The 6679-nt window shown below is 38.4% G+C and overlaps 1 long non-coding RNA gene across 2 annotated transcripts; it reads right to left on the bottom strand.

The window, feature by feature from the left end:
* Nucleotides 1–226: 226 nt before the first annotated feature.
* LOC113320525 lies at nt 227–2980 on the bottom strand. 2 transcript variants are annotated; one of them, XR_003346153.1, is made up of 2 exons: nt 2578–2980; nt 227–568 (listed from the first exon to the last, which is right to left on the bottom strand). It is a non-coding gene; the product is annotated as an uncharacterized LOC113320525 (long non-coding RNA). The 2 variants fall into 2 exon arrangements; XR_003346154.1 differs by lacking the exon at nt 227–568 and adding an exon at nt 1450–2068.
* Between the last annotated feature and the right edge of the window lie 3699 nt (nt 2981–6679).

The raw sequence follows: 6679 nt of genomic DNA, 5'->3' as shown, positions 1-6679 counted from the left end.
GCAAGAGGAAGCGTATGCGCATTAACAGATGCATGCCAGACGGTGCAAAAGATTTGACAGAGGCATTTAATAGAGAACATTCAAATTTCCAAAGTCCCATCCATTTTTGGTGGTGCAGACATAGGGTTTAGTCGAAGAGATTGTTGGAATCATTTACACAATGTGAGGCATAAGAATTTGGAAGTTGGTGATGCCCAGTCAGTCATCAATTATTTACAGATGAAACAAATTGAAAATCCGCTGTTTTTTTATAAGGTTCAAGTTGACGAAGAAGGTAGAGCGGTAAATTTTTTCTGGGTTGATGCTCGATCACGAATGTCATATGAGCAGTTCGGAGAAGTGGTTTTCTTTGATACTACATACAGGACAAAAAAATATGAGATGCCATTTGCTCTATTTACAGGGGTGAATCACCACTATCAAACCATACAGTTTGGATGTGCACTTTTACAGGACGAGACCAAAGTCACATTTTCGTGGTTGTTTAGTATTTGGCTTGAAGCTATGGGAGGAAAACATCCATCTGCTATTATAACCGACCAAGATGATGCGGGGATTGAATCGTCTACTGCTAACAAAAAAAGAAAGTGCTCAGTTTGCCAAGACACAACGCATGACAAAAGAAATTGCCCCAAAAAGGCAGATACGGAGCAATTAAAAATCAGTGATCCAAGTAAGTATTACAAAATCTCATGTTTTCTGTGTATCATTAATTTCCTATTCAAACCGTGTTTATATTCCTGTAGGTACAAACTCCAGCAATGAGGATGCCATTTAACTTGGGATACAATGGTGATTACCAGACTCAGGTAATAATATACCTGTGAAGTAATTTGTAAACTAAATTTTCACAATGCTTTGTAACTAATAAAATTTCCATCTTTTTCTGTAGAAATATTTCCAAAATGCGGAAGTGAGAAGAGCTCAAAGTATGGACAAATAACTGCGAAGGAAGTCCTAAAGGCTTGTAATGACTGGTGTAAGCCTAGCTGCTGATTAGTCCAAAAGCTTAACCAATTAGTGGAAACACACTGATGGACGACCAATTGATGTCAAATGAGAGTTTAGTTTACGTGACTATATATGACATGCTTTTTCTTAAAACATTTTCAGTTTGACAATATTTTGATATTTCATTTCGACTACATTATGGCAATGGTATGGTTATTTGACATGAAGTCTGAGTATTCCAAATGTGATTCTATTAATTGTATGTCTTCCCAAGATAAAACATCACCTAAATAAAAGGAATAAGGGTGTTGTACAAACTGGAGGAAATTTGATGTGAGTCGAACACGCAACTTTCTGGCTTAGAACCAGACGCGCTACCATTGCGCCACAGATTAATATCAAAATTAAACACATTTAAGGGAAATTAACTAAGAACAATATTGCGCTACCATAGCCACAAAAAATAGGCAGAACAAGAAAATGAGAAAGAATGAAGCATAGAAAATTCCCAAACTATTGAAATGTTCCCATTAATCCGTATTTGATAAAGAATTCATATGCACATTCATGAGCTAGGATATTTCTAACCTATACGACTTAATTGTCAACTATAATGTAACATTGACATGTTCGCACAGAAGATCCAACTTCAGTGCATAGTACTGTGTACGGAAAATCCAAAGTAGCCATTGTCACTCAGAGAAATCATGACTTGTTAAGTTCGCTGACATGGAAATGGAATCCAAATTCCAAAATCATATCAATGAACGATATAACCTGTTATTTTCGTCCTGACACAGTAAGTACATAGATAGTGGTCCTCATGATGAGCTAGCTAGCTATATAGGCTAGGCAGCTACTACTCGAAGAACACAAACATAATTATATATGCAAAGATGGGGAGTCATGAATGATGGAGGAGGTAGGAGGAGAAGCCAGCAATGAGGACCACTTGTACGTTTCAGGGTTTTTATTGCTTATTAGGCGTCTTATTTCCAACTTCCAAGTAGCAAAAATTGATGCATGAGTTGGAACCTGGTGCAAGAAAAGGCTGGATACATAGATTTTTGTTATATCTCTCAGTTTTCCCATGCGAACTGTGTACATGGCTCTCTATCTGCATATTCACATTCAGAAAAATATTCCTCTTTAGATTTATTTTTTTACCCTAATGCATAAGCATCCTTGATTCTACTCTTAAAATTTTCTCGACCAAGCATTGACATTTGGATTTTTAAATTGCAGAGATGAAGGAAGATGTCAAATTTTACCATGTATACCGTTAGTTGTTATAAATAAACCACTCATTTTGCTATATGTTAACTGCTTGTAGGCCCTTACCCCAACAGGACGCACTTTTTACACTCACATATATTATGAAAATTGAGATCTTAGTCCTACTCTTAGTTAGAGGTTACTATTTCACAAGCATAATCAACCCCAAGTCATTTCCTTTATAATTAGAGATGAAATATATACTCTAGCCAGTCCTAAGGTTTGGTTAAATGTTCATCTGATGATAATTAACCCAAGCACATGCTACAACAGAAAATTAAAGAGATAAATATGTAAGTAATACTAAGAAATATAGTCTTCTTTCAGGACTTTCGATAAACAGTAGAGTACCTTTGTTCTCTGATTTGATTTGAACTTTTCTCAAAGCTTCTCCACCGTGTCCTTGGAATATTTCAAGAGATCCATATTAGCCCAATCTTCCATTCCTTCTTAAATTTTAAATCATCTCACGAAATTCTTAATTATACCCATCTCAACTTACAAACCCAATTAAGATTTTACTCAAATCAAGACCAAAATTAGGGCTCAACTTATTTCAAATAACAAACAATAAACCAATTAAAGTACATAGTGTTAAGAAAAATCATACCTGCGCATATACTAGTACGAATTCCAAACAATAAACTCAATCTCAAGAACAATCTGGAAGCAGAACCAAAATAAAAGAGAGAAAAGTATGCACAGAGAGATACTATAGATTTGTTTCCAAAGATATACGTTGGTTATCGGCTCCGCTCGGCTTGGAAAAAAGCCGTATAATTTTTAAGCCTAATAGAGTTCCACTTCATCAGTAAATACTTCCGTTGGATTAAGTATGATGGACGATCAGAAAATTGTGTCCAAACTATGTGTTTAAACCAAGAGTCCCATAATCGGGACCCTTAAAATAAAAGTGTTTTAATATCTAAAATTGCCGTGAGAGGCTAGCCGGTCATGTGACCATGTTAGCTTTTGGTTTTTCATGATTTGAGCAATATTTGAGAAAATATGAAGGAATCATGATTTTTTTCTCAAATCCAGGAGTTTCATGAATTGAGGAAAATAATAATTATAAAAGACTAGGGATTGCAAGGTGTGGGACCGGCCACGGCTAGGGAATGGCCGGCCGGCTATGTTGCACGGTCCCGCACACCTTTTCCTATTTTATAATATTATTTTTCATGAATCCGTGAAGTTATGTAGGATCCATGAATTTTTGTTGAAACAGAGGAGTTTCGTGAGATTGGGGAACAATAATCATAAAAAGCTAGGTACTGTGAGGTGTGGGACCGGGCACGGCTTGGCCATGGCCGGCCGGCTAGGTTGAAATAATGTTATAAAATAGGAAAAGGTGTGCGGGACCGGGCACGGCTTGGGCATGGCCGGCCGGCTAGGTTGCCCGGTCCCGCACACCTTTCCATATTTTATAATATTATTTCATGAATCCATGAAGTTATGGGAAATTCATGAGTTTTGCACAAAAACAAGGAAAGTTGCTAAAATCAATGAGTTTTCATGAGTTCATGAAAAATAACAAAATAGGGCAAAATAATAAAGGAGGCATGGGACCGGCCACGACTAAGGCATGTCCGGCCGGCCGGTGGGCCCGGCCCCTGGGCGCCCCTTATTATTTTATTATTATTCATCGTTTTCTCCAGTTTTGCATGGGATTCCTCGTCTGTCCATGTTTTTGGATGCTCGTTTGTGCATCCGGGTGCTCAGTCGTGCATCATTGTCGAGTACACTTGCACCATTTTTGTGAGGCTTACTCAGCGATGATCCAGATGCCCGGTTGTTGAGTATTTATTACTAATTCATGAAATTCCGTGGAGAATAATTCATGAAACGAAGTAATAAAAAATGAGTAGTGATTTATTATCAATTCATAAGATCACTTGTGGATTCGACCATGAATTCGGAATAATAAAACATGCATTACCATTCCATGGAATCGTGGATTCGACCATAGAATGGGAATAATAAAATTACCTATTACCATTCCATGAGATCAGTCGTGGATTCAATCATGAAATCAGAGCAATGAGATAATGCAGTGGTTTATTTCCATTCCATGAGATCAAGCCGTGGATTCGATCATAGAATAGGAGCAATTTTTATTGCCATTCCATGGGATCAGGCCGTGGATTAATTATTGCCACTACATGGGATCAAGCCGTGGATTCGACCATGGAATAGGAGCAATGGGTATTGCCATTCCATGGGATCAGGACGTGGATTCGACCATGGAATAGGAGCAATGGGTATTGCCATTCCATGGGATCAGGCCGTGGATTCGACCATGGAATATGAGCAATGGGTATTGCCATTCCATGGGATCAGGCCGTGGATTCGACCATGGAATCGGAGCAATAATAGATTATTCTGGGAATTCAATGGTGAATGTCACGGCAAAATTGATCTATTGTAGAAAGAATATTAGTCAGTTAAGGCGTCACATCCATTCTGAATGGTGCATAGTCAGGGAGTCACGTTGTTGTTTACGACCTGAAGGCGTTAGTGCTCTCAATCTACGGAGAACCTCCTGAATCTATACACGGTCTCTCCACATAGTCAGGGAACAGTGAGTGTCAACGACGTCCTGAAGGCGTTCTTGCTCTCAATCTACGGAGAACCGCCCAAATCGCTCTTGTATGTGGAGGTGGGTCTCTCTCCTGCAGTCATGGAACTGTTAATCTGCATAGAGGTCATGATGAAATGCTTGGAGTCGAATCTCTCAGCCAGTGGGGATTTTCGACAACATATTCATCAAGGCTTCGTAAAATATGAATCGTTGCATGCCTGAAAGCCGTGTCAAAACATGCCTCATGATTTTACGGTTTTACCCTTTGCTGAAAATCCACCATCAACAATCCCCTATAGAGATACCCTGTCGAAGTAAAGCAATCTTCGCGCTGAACGCGTAGGGTTATGATAGACGCATTTATGTGTCTAATATATCTCAATTGTATATAGTGTTAGTGCTCGATTCTATACTTATTTGGTTATTTTATTTATTTGTAGGTGTTTTTAGAAGAATAAGGTTTTGCGGCGAAATTGGCTGAAAATGCGGCGTTTGAACCTCCGTTGATAGAGTACCGGAAGCACCTCAGAAATACCCCGGAGGAACCCCGAAAAAGTGCGGAAAATGTCCCAGAAAACTCACTATACGGACCCTCGATTTTGGATAAGGGGTAACCTAATTACTAAGGGGTGACCCATTTCCAGGCAGCTGCTAAAGGGACACCAGAGATGGATAGGGGGCATCTCTTCTTCACATTTCAAATGAAGTTTTGGCGGGAAAGTGAGTTTGTTAACTGGCAGTTTTTGATCGGAATTTTTGAAGGAGCTATAGTGCGATTAAAGGGCTGGAAATGTTTGGGCTTACTCTATGGACTTATAGGAAGATAACAGGGGTGATTTTAAGGGCCAGAAGTGGCTGGAATGACCGGTAGAAGCAATCAAAGTCCAAACAGGACACGTATGTTGTTCACGTTCAAATATTTTGTGAGAAATTTTTGGGAGACTTTCACGCTGGATATACATGTATCTAGTTTTGTTCAAGTCAGGAGAGATTTTTGTGGCAATGGGATATCTAAAAGACGCGTACAGAAGAGAGAAGAAGATAGAAACCCGTAACTGGCAGAGAAAAAAAAAAGAGATTCTATCGGGATTTTTTTGAAGTATATAAGAGGTGGAGAGAAGTTAGAGAAGCTTTATCAAGAGTTTGGGGTCGAGCCAGAGCCAGGAGGAGAGAAGAAGAAGGAAAAACAGAAATGTTCACCTGCTGCTGCTGCTGCCATTAAAAAGCTTCAAGAACACGAAGAACAGACTCTCCAGGGCAGACTTATTTTCAGCAACGTCAACAGCATCAGTGAAGTGTCGCAGTTAGCTGCAGTTATCCTTTGTCGTTCTTCTCTGGACGCCTTCTGTGAGTCTCAGAAACAATGTTTTATAATTTTTAACTCTTTTAATCATACTTTGAGCATCAAATATATTTTGAGAATATGATTATTATGATTAGCTAAACCCCAACACTGGGATGATGGAAGAAGCCATATTTCACGCATATAACAATTTATTATGACTTATTGCACTTTTTATAAATAGTTTTATGATTTTTCTTAATTGATTGTCATTTCTTTTGATGGTTTATGCTTGGTCTTAGTACTTTTGATATGCCATGCTTTCGATTTACAGTTAATCTTCTAAAAATCTACCTTGGAAAGAATTAGAGTCCCTATTTTTATGTGAGCTATAATTGTTTTGGGAATAAATATATTGATTATGTGAATGATTATGGTGGAATCCTGAGTCCTAGTGTCTCTTGATCCTGTGACAAATGTTTGTATATATTTTTATGTTTTTAAATCTTCACAAGTCCGAGCAACGAACCCTTATTTACCGCACGAAAAATACTCCAACAGGTTACATGAAAACTATTGCCCACATAGGA

The sequence above is a fragment of the Papaver somniferum genome, chromosome 11 (genome assembly GCF_003573695.1).
Source record: "Papaver somniferum cultivar HN1 chromosome 11, ASM357369v1, whole genome shotgun sequence".
Taxonomy (NCBI): domain Eukaryota; kingdom Viridiplantae; phylum Streptophyta; class Magnoliopsida; order Ranunculales; family Papaveraceae; genus Papaver; species Papaver somniferum.
The sequence above is the reverse complement of the archived record's forward strand: the minus strand, read 5'-3'. Positions and strand labels throughout refer to the sequence as shown.